This window comes from Pseudorasbora parva, chromosome 5 (assembly GCF_024679245.1).
Source record: "Pseudorasbora parva isolate DD20220531a chromosome 5, ASM2467924v1, whole genome shotgun sequence".
NCBI classification, from domain to species: domain Eukaryota; kingdom Metazoa; phylum Chordata; class Actinopteri; order Cypriniformes; family Gobionidae; genus Pseudorasbora; species Pseudorasbora parva.
The window spans coordinates 19675839-19689620 of NC_090176.1; the positions used below are offsets into that span (position 1 = coordinate 19675839).

The window sequence follows — 13782 nt, forward strand, 5'->3', positions numbered from 1 at the left end:
ATAGTTATTCTTTATAATTTTTCCTTGTTACCTACACTGAAAAAAGATTTTCATTCAACCAATTAAAAAAATTTAGGGTAATGGTTCACATCTATATTTTATATCTTGAGCCAATGAAAAATAAATTACTTGCCCTAAACAATATTTTCTATGTCTTTAAAAGCTAATTTATATATTTGGCACAAAGTATAATTTTCTTGTTGAAGAAAGTTAATTAATTTAAATTAGATTTTTGATCTAAACAAAAATATATAGATTTAATTAAACAGTTGTTTTCTCATTTAAGAAATATGTATTAGAAATTATTTGCTTTATCCAATCAAATAGATATAGATTTAATTAAACAAGTATTTCTCATTTGAGTTAATAGAATATATTTAAACAAATAAAAATACATTTAAACAAATAAAAATATAGTTTTAATCAAACATTTTTTCCCGTTATTCTTATTAAAATGAATCAAAAACACATCAATAATTTAAGGCATCTATATTTATTAACTTTTACTTTCACATCCACAAAAGTATTTAAGGGTCAGATTTGTAGGCAAACATTGCCCTAAGAAAACAGCCTTAAATTGAGAACAATGCAGTGAATTAGGGAAATGCAAGCTGTATAAAGCATCTCACTATCTCAATTCTCATTGTATTTTAGGCTACAAATGTTATCCAACTGTAAAAACAAATATTGTTAAAGTCAGGAATTAAAAAGTCCCGTCTCGTAAACAAGCAGCTTTTAGAATGCTGCAGAACGTAGTACTGCAACTTGCAGGTTTAAACTGGGAGCCCCTCATTAAGCACAATTGTAGAGCTGGTCATAGAGCCTCCTCACTTTGTTGGACATGCCTTTTGGGTCTAGCTCCATGATGACTTTCTGGATATATTCAAATGTCAGTTTCAAACTCTTGGGATACTCTAGATTGAGAGAATAAAGGAGGCCCAGGAGAATGGAAACAGCATTTGCGACTGATGCCAACTTGCTCAGAACCTCGTCCCTCGAGTATGATGCCAATGTCTTTGGGTACAGCTTGTGCATCTCTGATGACGAAGATGGCCATGGTTTCCTGTTGGAGAATTTGTTCAGCCCCTTCCTTCTCCGAAACCTGGAAAATAATATAGGGGGTGGTTATATTCTTTATAACTGGACTAGAGTCAAAATAATCAGACACAAACATATGTATTTGGTTCTAAAACCCTGCGGCTCATGACGAAACGATGTCTTAAGACACGAAATGATTGGTTTGTGTGAGAAACTGAACAGTATTTATATATTTTTTACCTCAAATACAACACTATGTACTCCATCGTTCACATTGTTCACCGAGGTCAAATGTACACGATATGGCGTAGAAATACGGGCGAGACTTCTGCAGCTTGTATCCCATTGAGATAAACCATATTGTGTATTTTGACCTCACCCAGTGGAAGAGATGGCACACTCACGGCTGTTGGACATGGTGTTGTATTTGAGGTATTATGAGTTGCACGGTTTATTATGAAGTTGTTGGTGCATGTTTTTATTTTTTACTCTCATAGAATTACACCCCATTAACATGCATTAAACGAATGACACACTGAAACAGTTGAAGAGTTAAAAAAAAAAATTTAATTTATGTTCTACTGAAGAAACAAAGTCACCAATATCTCTGATGCCCTGGGGGTAAGCAGATAAACACCAAATTTTAATTTTTGATGACCTATCCCTTTAATAAACACTATCTTAAAACAAACATTGCAGATTTGGTTTATGCTCAAACAGCAACATTACACAACTAAATAAAAATATAAAAGTAAAATCATACATCAACCACCCCTTTAACAGTCACAAAAATTTACCAGCACATGGGACTTTTCTATATTTTCTATAAGAAATTAGCGTTCCGACTGTTTTCAGACATACATCTGAAAAGTCTGACAGCTAACTTTAAAGTGGACAGCCTTAGCTAGCATTTTTACATTTCTAAAGTAACCTTGCCTTACCAGGAAATCTTTGATGAGGTCCTCCACTGCTTCTCCCATGTTAAGGACGAGACATTTAAGTACAATCTCCCTCTTTGTAGCAGTGTCAGTATCCTGCAAAGATAGTAAAGATGTATATAACTGGTTCAGTCGACCCATTCATTGTGTGTGTGTTCAGGGCTTAACATAAATGCTTGTCTGGGGCAACTGGATTTCTTTAAGGGCAAGTGAAAGAATTTAACTTGCCGGACCGGACAAGCTGATAAATAGGTCAATAACAAAAAATAACTAGGGAATCACCAAAATATAAGAATGATTCTGAATTTATTTTAAGTGGCAATTGATAGTGGATAATAATAATAAAAATGTAATTTGATTTGTAACAACCCTATAGTGTCTTATTCTAGTTTTTATATTTTAATTATAAATTTAAACATAGAAAAATCTTATTTAATAAGATTAGGTAAAATGCCCTTTATAAAAAGGTGGAAATATCACAAATATCCAGATTTAAATATGTCCAAGCTGATTGCTTCAGAACACAAAAAAAATATTTTTTTCCAGACAAGCACATATTTTACCCTGACAAGTGAATGACATATTTACATGTCCGAAGTATTTATACCCTTGTGTGTGTGTGTGTGTGTGTGTGTGTGTGTGTGTGTGTGTGTGTAATATATATATATATGTATATAACGTTATGTACATGTATTTTGTGTAAATATAATTACGCCATATTCACACCAGTGTTCTATCAGCTGTAACATTAAAATATATTTAGTTTCAGTAAAAAAAGTGCAAGGAATATTTAATACTCTGTCTCACCTTAAAGTAGAGTAAGGAGCAAGATCGCGAATCAGACATGTGGTCTGGTCTCCAGCGCCATTACTAACGTTAACGTTATGTAGGCAAGCGCCGTACAAAATGTCTACATGAACAGACAACGTTAAAACATCAATAATTTATTTTTATAATCATTCCAAAGTATTTTACGAAGCTTAAAAAATATTAATGAGTGACTGGAGAGTCGTTCAACAGAGTGAAAAATGGCGCTGTCATAAGATATATTCAATTCAACGCTTAAACGTTCACGTTTACCATGGTAAAATTTGATGATTTTCTTACTTATGTTCCCTTTAGCAATCGGTCAGGCAATGATTAACGTCGACATGGTAAATTACGTTAACTATAGCTAATGTAAACTGAGGAACGACGTTACCTGACACCAAGTTAACAATTTAACTAAGAGAAAAGTCAGTAACGTTAGAGCTGCTACATAATATCTGGCATACAATTAACAAACTACTAAATACAGCATCACATAATAAATGGTTGTTTAACTTACCAGAGTTTATCCACGATGAAACTTGGTTTTCTCTGTTGAAGGTCTGCAGGAGCAGGAAAGTGAAGTGCTCTGCGATCGTAGATTTGAACAGCGCGGCCGGATAACTGGTCGAGATCTGTGTTTAATGCGCATGCGCGGGCCTGAGTGTAACCTTAAAACTTTACATTCGTCAAAACAAATATTTCTTAGTTGAACTCTTAATGAAAAGTATTTAGGTTTAGCAAAGTTTTGAACTAAAAAATTTTTACTTGAAAAATAAAACAAATAATAGTGAATTGAATTGAAAGATAAATTATTAATTGGATGAAGTACTGCTTGAAAACCTTTTTTCAGTGTATTAGTTATTAGTGACGCCAGTCTCATTCATTAACTATTAATTACCTAATAAGGAACTATCTTAGTTCTGAATTCAATGTTACTTACTGATTAGTTGATAGCAGTAGCTGAAGTGTTAATGTAGTCAATGACTACTTGTTAGTCCTGCATTACTTCCTGCATAGTTATCTATTAATAACAGACCATTATTCTAAAGTGTTACCGGATATTCTTACATTTCCATGACATTGTATATATCAAATGAACCCTTTAAAGCCATGAAATGAAAGTTGCAATAATCTTTTCCTTCCTGATGTATATCTGAGTGAAAAACTTCTCGAAAGAGAAAAAAAAATGTAGAGCAGAACTTGACTTTGCACGTTGGGAATTGACTGGATCATTGTTGTTTGTGATCTCATGTGATTGACAGATTACTGGAATGGAGGGATTTTTGAAGAGAATGAGATGTCATCGCCAGGGGGAGGGGAAGTTATTTTCATTAAATATTATTAGGGCACGTGAAATAAAAATAATAATAATGATGTGCCCACTCTAAAAATGCTGGGTTATTAACAACCCAAGTTGGGTTGAAAATGGACAAACCCAGCAATTGGTCTGTTTTAAGCAAACATTTAACACAACCGCTGGGTTTGTCCATATTCAACCCAACTTTGGTTGTTTATAACCCAGCATTTTTGAATGAATGGATAAAACATTTACAATAAACACTGAAACATTTCATATAAAATAAGAATCGTCATTTTTATTTCATGGTGAATTAAATGTAATCTCAAAATGAGTATCCATTAATACTATACATTATAATGTTGTTATAAATTCACTTGTAGCATGTAGTTTAACCCCTTAAGTGTCACTGGCCCACCGGTGGGCCCATTTGCCACTGCATGTTTAAAACAATATATCCTATATTTGTCCTGATCTAATGTTGACAAACTATATATCATTCGAAAGCTTACGAACTCAAGATTCATCCTGTGCAAACCGATTTGAAATCGGACCTTGCTTTACCATGGAAACTGTGCTCTAAATTATTCTAGCGGGCTCCACCCCAAGTGGCGTTGACATGTTTCATATTTATTTAACATATTTATTTAATTTATAATAAAAACCTTTTCTAATCTTGACAAAACGCATATCGTCGGAAAGGTCTTAGTCTCACGGTTCTATATCTGCAAACTGTTTTGTGATATTTACACAAAAATATATACATTTGACACAGGAAATTGCATTTTAAAAAATCAATGGAATTTCAATGACACCCGGTGGCTATTTGTGGTACAACGCCTAAACAAAATCTCATGGGAACTTCAATTTTTGTGATATCAACTTCAAATTTGGAACACAAATTAATTAGACATATGGCTTTGATTTGATAGTAATTTTAGAGTCCACATTATTTTGTAACATATATATTTTATATTAAATATTAAATATCTAGTACAGTATTTTTGATTTACAGTACATTTAAACTTCCATAACTTTTCCATGATTTCACTTGAGCAATACTCTGCTGACTGTCTTCTTTAAAATGAGACCAAACTTATGTCTGTATTCCAAAGCATTCTTGAATTGCAACCATTTAAGTTTGGATAGTGAATTTTCATGTATATTTTCAAAAAGGGGGGTGACACTTAAGGGGTTAATTGTAAGTGTTTTGTTTTGACTGTATTAAGACAAAACAGTTTGCAAGGTAACACTTTAGTTTGGGGAGCACATTTACTATTAACCATGACTTTGGCCTAAAAAAAAACTCCTTATTAATAAATGTACTGCTTATTAATAGCTAGTTAGGTAGTTTTTCCTAGTGTTTAAGTATGGGGTATAATTAAGGGATGTAGAATAAGGTCATAGCAGAATAAGGCACTAATATCCCTCGTAATATTCAAGCAACTATAGTTAATTGTGATAATTGAACCTTAAAATAAAGTTTTACCGTATGAAATATGAATATCTGCCATTTAATCGGTTAATGGTCATAACATTATTATTGCTTATTATTTCCGCTAGAACATATAATAATATCGGTGGATTCCTGATTTTGTTATTCCAGTTCTTAAAAATCCCTCCCTGTCTTCTTGGGAAGTAAAAAAGATAGAAAGGAATATGAAAATGCCAAGTGCATCTATTTTATTCAGCAGTAAGAACTTCCCGTGAAGCACTTGAAGGAAGGCTTAGATACTTCATCCAGAGCTGCTTTAAGGCAAGCCTCCAAGGTTAGCAAAAAAAAAAAAAAAAGAAAAAGCGAACCATAATGCTCTGCTACACCGGCAAGGAACGAGGCTGTTGAGGAGTTGAGTATGCAGAATAAACTACTTTCTTAAGAAAATTGCGTTTTGCTTAATTAACTGTCTGTAAATCTTCAATGTTTTTGCCATTAAATGTTTATTTTTGGAGTGATCTATATTTTAAAAAAAATAATAATAATAAATAAATAAAAATACTAAACAATCAATGAAAATGATGCTGAGGTCAAGACAATTTTACAACATGTAGAAATAGTTTGCAGCAGTTCCCATTCATTTCTATGGTCTATAGCCACAGACAATGACTGACTGTTGTAAAAGCTCAGAAACTGACTCAGTGACATCAATGCTATAATGTAATTTAAGGCAGACATGATTCAAGTTGACTGTTGCTTTATTCAATGGAGACGCAGAGGTTAGTCTCTCCTTATATAATACGTTTCCTCTCTCTACATGCCTGTGAACTTCATGGCAGACGCACTTTCACAGAAAGCCTAATGCGTTTGTTTATGAAAATGTAAATGATAAATTCTTGATGCACCAATAATCATGACTGAGAGACTTCACTCCTCCGTTGGTAATATAAACATATCCCAGGTCATGACATACACGCAAAAAAAGTGCTGTTCTGGTAATGAGCAGGTTCATTTCTGACATTTCACTGATGTTAATGCGCCACAAAAACACTGTTGTGCAGCTGCTACATAGTGGCATTAAGCAACAAAATAATAAAAATGCTCACTTGCTCATTTCTTAAAACAAAACATTGCGGTCCACTTCAGACGACGGGCAAATGAATCAGTGTCAAGGCCAGAAATCTGCATGCAGGTGGACCAGGATGAAATAGGATCATTCTCTTTTGTGCCTACCCTCTAAATTCACCATGAATATAATGAAGTGTACCTCTTTATTTAGCCTACAATACTAATAGTAGCACAAGTATACACCATAAATATGCTGACATCCATGTATGTAAGCAGAGATAATTTTGCATGCAGCCAAAAGGAATTTGTATGATATAGACCTTTGAAAACATAAAAGATGTCCATATGATTCATGCGGTAAATTTCAAATGTTCTGAAGTCATACAATAGCTTTTTGTGAGATGAGAAGTGACCCACTTAATAGACAATTAGAGAACAACATACAATTTCCTAAATTTCAAGGTCACTGCCTAGTCCTTTTTGAAATTATCTTAACAGGAGCAGAAGGGCAGTTTTTTAAACATATTTCACAAGTTAAATATATTCTGAAGTACAATACAACTTAAATAAGAAAACTGAAAAATAACGGAGGTCAAAATTAGAGAAAACTTTCAGATACCTTTAAGCTTTGGGTGTTAATCTGGCACTTGGTGCTAATTCCCGTAATAATCTGGCAATCCTTATTTATCTTGAAGCAAACTGTCCAATTTTCACTGATTTTGCAAGATGGCAAGCCACTCTAAGGTGACTGAAACCCTACGACACCAGGTTGTTCAGATGAAGGCCAAAGGGATGACCCTTTGAGATATTGCAAAAAGAAGTTGGTCATTCCAAATCTGTAATTTCTAGACTATTGAAGCTTTACAAAGACACTAATTCATTCAAGTACCCAAAAAGGTACGCAAGACAATTGCACGAGAGGACAGGACAATGCGGAGACTTTCAATGTGGAATCGGTTTAACGCTGCAGCTGGAATTACTCGACAGTTCAGAGCTGAACACAGTAAGGATCTGTCTCGCCATACAGTGTCTTGTCATTTAAGAGAATTCAGAAAGCTCACTCTGCAGTCACCAAGCCTCTCATCAGCAGAAAGAATCTAAAAAGCTAACCTTTGCTGAGGAGCATGTTGTGTGAACAGAGGAGAACTGGTCCAAAGTTCATTTTAGTGAGGAATGCAAGTTTAATTTATTTGGCTCTGATGGGAAACATGTACGGCATCAAACTGGGGAAAGATGAACCCAAAGAAGTCCTCCAAGGAGGAGGAAGGGGCATGGTTTTGGGGATGTTTCTGCAGCAGGAGTTGGGCCTATTATACAGCTACATGGCAGAACCTTAGAACCTGTTTATCAGAACCTCCTTCAGCAACATGTGGTTCCTTCACTGCGAGCATCTCCCAATCAGCCCGCAATTTTTTAATGCAAGACAATGCCCCATATCACACTGCATAACGGGTAAAGCAGTTCCTTGAAAGGGAGAACATTGAAATAATGAAATGGCTAGCCAAGAATCTGATCTAAACCCCATTGAAAATCATTGTAAAATCTTTGGCAACAAAGTTATGGCTAAGAAACCCACTACAGTTACCAAACTGTGGAAGAGACTGGATGAAGAGTGGACCAAGATCACACCGGAGCAGTGTGAGTATCTAGTGATGTCCTGTGGCCGCAGATGTGCTGAGCTCATTCAAAGCAAGGGCCTCCTACTAATTTATGACTGCTGTTAGCATCACATTTTATTTGTTATGTTGTTTTTGTGCTGCACTGGTTATTGTTCTCTAATTTTGATCACAGGTTTTTTGACAAAATAAAGGTTTTTGTTGAAGTACCTTAGTTTTTTGTAAAACATGCTAGTAGAACAATGGTATATATATATATATATACAAACAAAAAAACAAAACAAAAACAACAACAAAAACAAAAACAAAAACAAAGAGATAAGGAGGACCAATAGTGAATCTATGTGGACCAGAGCCACCCTGGACCTTATGAAGCCTCGCTCCTGGAACAGATTCAGTGGTTCCAGGCTGCCACATTAACCAAGACTGATCATTTATTATCACCTGATTATACATGTGCTCTGCTCACTGTGTGACATCACAATGAGAGGTCCACTGAAACAGGCAAGTTCATCATGCCACAATTTCTGCCAAATTATCAAGCTGGTGATTATCAAGCAAATAATCAGGCTCTATCTAATGAAAATAATGGAGAGGGAGACTGCTACAATCCAATTTAACAGTTGTGTATGAAAAGTACAGAAGTCTAAAACGACATATTTTGACATTTTACTAGCTGTCTAGTTGACAAGTCAGTCTTAAAAGGATAGTTCACCCAAAAAGGAAAATTACCTTCTTTTTCAGGATTTTTTTTCTTTTTTCAGACGAATACAATCAGAGTTATATAAAAACATTTCCTGGCTTCTCCAAGCATATAATTGGAGTGAATTGCAGCCCAAAATTTGAAGCCCAAAAAAGTGTATCCATCATTATAAAAGTTATCCACACAGCTCCAGGGGTTAATGAAGGCCTTCTGAGGAGAATTGATGGGTTTTTGTAAGAAAAAAATATCCATATTTAACACTTCATAAATAAAATATATAGCTTCCGCCAGAACGCCTTCCATATTTAACTTGTGTAGTTTTAAACGCTTATGCTATACAACGTCATCATCGCCCATTTACACATTTTTCTTAAGTTAAAAGATAGAAGGCGGTCCACCAGAATGGGCACTTTTTTGGGCTTCAAATTTTGGGCTGCCATTCACTGCCATTATAAAGCTTGATAGAGCCAGGACATTTTTAATATAACTCTGATTGTATTTGTCTGAAAGAAGAATGCCATATACACCTAGAGTGGCTTAATGGTGAATCAATAATGGGAACATTTTTATGTTTGAGTGAACTATCCCTTTAAAGAAGTTCTCAAAAAAACAACAACAACAACAACAGACCTACAGATTAAATAACAACAAGGACATTGCTCACAGCAGACAATTTATTCCTCCATTTCCACAGTAATTATCTTGAAATTTACTTTTGAATACATCAGATTTGTTATGAAAGAGGAGATTTAATGGCTGCAGCAGTTGTGCTTTAAAAAAGATGCAACTTATCTGAGAGAGTTTTGAGAGGCTGAGGAATTGAGCATTTACAGCGCAACACTGTCAGCATGCAAAACACTAAAATCCTCTGCAACGAGATAAAGCTTTTAAAGCGATAGTTCACTCAAAAATAATATTTGCGTATAATGTTCGCCTAAAAATATGTCAACATTTACTTCATGTGGTTCCAAACCAGGTCTAGTCTCATACTTTTTTTTTTGTAAAATTATATTATGTTGATTCTTGCCTTTTTCATGTAAGTATTTCATGTGAAATGTCCAGTGAGTTTTAACTCTACTTTTAGGTTATCCACATTGTATGCACTCATTAAATATTGACAGATTCAAAAGGTGTCACTGGAAAAGAATGAAAAGAGGCAGCTTTTTTCATTGAGCATGGGTTGTCTGAAACTGACTTTACTTTAATCTGTGGAACACCAAAGAAGATATTTTGAGAAATGTCGCTGTGTTTTTGTCCATAATGAAAGTCAATGGAGTCCAATTTTGTTGTTTTATATTTAGCAGAAGAAAGTCAGTCATACATTTTTGGAATGGTGGAATTACATTTACATTTACATTTAATCATTTAGCAGACGCTTTTATCCAAAGCGACTTACAAAAAAGGGGAGAGCAATAGAAGCAACGAAACAAACAAGGCCAACAACCTGTAAGAGCTGTAAGAAGTCTCAATTAATAAGCACAGTACACAAATAATTTTTATTTTTTTTTTAATTTGTATTTTTTTTATAGCCATGATAACAACCCATCAGGACTAAGGCTGTTGCCCCAACTGTTGTCGTTAAGCAGATTCAGCGGCCCAATAGGTTGGTTTTGTATGGCATTGTAGCTAAACGCGCAGCAATAGCCATCTACAACAAAAACTCATGTACGCAGAATACAGAACACTAGATTTGGATAGCCATGATATTATGAATTAATATTGCTGGGTGAACTATTTAATTCTATTTAATTAATCCCTTTTAAAACACCCCCCCCCCAAAAAAAAAAAAAAAAAACGAAGAAGAAGAAGAAGAAAAAGAAGACTTCGTGTCGTAGAAGTCTCGTAGTCGAAACCAGCTCATTTGAGTCCGTGTCGAGACTGAGTTCAAAAAGGGTTGAGTCCGAGTCGAGACCGAGACCAGAGAGCCGATCATAGAGATATTAACAAAGATGCCTCATTCGACCAATTCTCTCTCTCTCTCTCTCTCTCTCTCTCTCTCTCTCTCTCTCTCTCTCTCTCTCTCTCTCTCTCTCTCTCTCTCTCTCTCTCTCTCTCTCTCTCTCTCTCTCTCTCTCTCTATATATATATATATATATATACATATATACTCTCTACATATATATATATATATATATATATATATATATATATATATATATATATATATACATATATATATATATGATCGTGCCAGGATTTACACCTTCTTCAACGGAAGTAATGACGCGGGGGAATACGAGATGAGATTTGTCTGATGTGAGGTAAATAATAACAAATACTGTTGGGTTTCTCGCAGATAATCATTTCATGTCTTAAGACAGGGTATTCTCACAAAAATGCGTATAAATAGTACGAGTGTGCAATGTCGTGGAATGTATACGCTAAAACGCATTTTGGCGTGTCTATGGCACGCTGTTTTTCGCGTGCATATGACACGCATTTTATGGCGTATTATACATACGAACGTATGTCTGTTTGTTTGAGAAGTGTGCCGGAGGAAGAGAGGGCGGGCTGGCGGGTGTCTTTCTGTAAGACATTTTTGGGGGAGATGCTGCTATTTTATTAATAATTAAACAAGGTTTGGATTTCTCTGTGACACTTTTGTCCTTCTTTGTAAACAATAAATATATTTAAAAAAATTGAGACACATAATGTAGCAGCAATGTGACTTTCTGGAAAACGCGACCACAACAGGCGGATGCCAGGTGGGCACAGCGTAAAATAGAAGCGAGAGCATCAGCGCTGGCCTAAAAAGTCACTTGCAGACTACTACAACGAACAAACTACTAAGCATTAGCTGTCAAAATGCTGCAATTTTATGCATATACAGAAATTATTAGTTCTTAATTTTTGTGCTTTCGCTCTACATGTCGATGAAAATTGGAAGTTTTGGAAAATTGGAAGTCCTAATATGTTCGAGTACGAGTCAAGACCGAGTCCAAATGCACACGAGTCCATGACAAGACCGAGACCATTCAAATATGGTCTCGAGACCGAGCCTTGAGTACAAATCACTGGAAGAAGAAAGAAGAAGAAGAAGAAGAAGAAGAAGAAGAAGAAGAAGACATTAAAGCTTAAACATTTATTTTTTGTATGACTAGTTGACCAACACTACAATTTCAAAATCAATGGAAATAAAACACACACACACATAAAGACTATGGGCATAGTGAAAGGGTGCGTGCCCAAAGCATTTGGCTAAATGACAGTCTTTCTCAGCCACTCAGTCCCCTGGTGCTGGAGGCTGATTGACAGGCCTGTGCAGCGCTTGTCAATAACTATGAGCTGCAGGTGATGAAGCGGGGGACTCACGCCGCGCTCTTCTGTTCTGCTGCTATATTTGGGCCTGCCAGTGCCTGGTCCGGCCAACGGGGGCGCTGTATGGGGCCGGAGGGCAGAGGAGGGGTGGGAGGAGGGGCAAATAAAAGCAGACCGCGGGACTCCCCGCTGTCAGCCGGTAAACAGGGGAAGCCCCGTGGAGCCCTGTCTGTCACCCATGGCACAAAAAATAAAATAATGCAAACACACCGCTGGACACTCTGTCCCATAGGAGAGAGATAGAAAAAGAGAGACAGCCAGGCTGTCAGAAGTTACACAACCAAGCAGTAAGTTGACAGCAGCAGCCGGGAAGAATAGAAAGCAAACAACAAAAACTGAGCTGAGCAGAAAAATCAAAGTCAAAATGTCATTTTCATTTACACAAAGCAAGATGCTCATTCTCAGCCAACCTGAAGCTGTTATAACAGTCATTATCAGCATTTATATAAATAACTCTCATGCAAGAGGCCTCGCTGACAGTCTCTGACGTACTTTAAGCAAAAATAAGAGTGTGTCAAAAGAGAATCACCTCTAAGCAAAAGTTGAAGTCAGCAGGCAGCGTCACTCGCTTATCTGAATTCACCAGTCAGATCTGATCTACAAAGTTCATCATGTGATGTCTGTCATAACCTTTCAAGTTAATGTGTGAAAGTATGAACAAACAAATTTGTCTTTTACAATTGTGTTATTTAGCTATCGAAGAAGTGAAATCCCTGTTAAAAAAATTGGCATGGTTTGTTATGGAAGCTGGAAGATTCTTATACATCTTAAAGGGGTGGTGAAACACTCAGTTTAAGTCAATCTCATGTCAATCTTGAGTACCTATAGAGTAGTATTGCATCCTTCATATCTCTGAGAAGTCTTTAGTTTTATTATATTTATAAAAGAAATATAGGCTGTAGCGAGTCTTTCCGGGAAAAAACGAGCGCCTAGAGGCGTATTGTGGGGGCGGAGCTAAAGAATGACGAATGCACACAAAGCGGTGACGTCCTCAAGCGTGGAGAAACCCATGGCTATCGATCAGATTCAGCTAATACAGATATGATCCGGAATCACATTCAGAGGCTGAAATAAATTGAACAGGAGAAACAGCAACAGCAGGACGCCTGTCTCTGTGGTATGTACTGTATTTAGTGGCCTGTCAACATTTGTGTGTGTTTACTCGCAGTTTATGAGGACATGATTCGGTTTATGGACTACTATATGCGACTAAACCTTAGCAGTAGCAAGCAAAACGGTTTTGCACATCAGACTAGTGTAACGTTATAACATAGAACAACAGTGGAGTAACCGTTAGCGCATTTGAATGACGAAGCACGCGATCGTGTCGTTTACTGATGTTTACTCACGCGACGATAGCCAACAGCATTGACATTTGAAGCAGTTTTACTTACTGGCTGCTTCCAAAGCAGGACCGAACCTTTATCGCTGGGACCGCTCTGTCAAAAACACACTTCTTTGGTATGATTTGGTGAAGTCCTGTGACAGCAGTGACCGTGGAAATCCACTTTGAGACTGACTGAAGCTTCCCGTCATTTCTGCGTTCAAATCGGTTCAAA

General features: G+C 36.1%; 1 protein-coding gene and 1 long non-coding RNA gene across 2 annotated transcripts in view; both read right to left on the reverse strand.

Moving 5' to 3' along the window:
• The window catches only part of LOC137075161 (NALCN channel auxiliary factor 1), a 212345-nt gene that overhangs the window by 108515 nt on the left and 90048 nt on the right, over positions 1-13782 (reverse strand). The gene's annotated exons all lie outside the window — the stretch shown is intronic.
• On the reverse strand, positions 993-3537 carry LOC137076009 (uncharacterized). Its single transcript, XR_010905159.1, has 3 exons — positions 3304-3537; positions 1980-2072; positions 993-1102 (listed from the first exon to the last, which is right to left on the reverse strand). It is a non-coding gene; the product is annotated as an uncharacterized lncRNA (long non-coding RNA).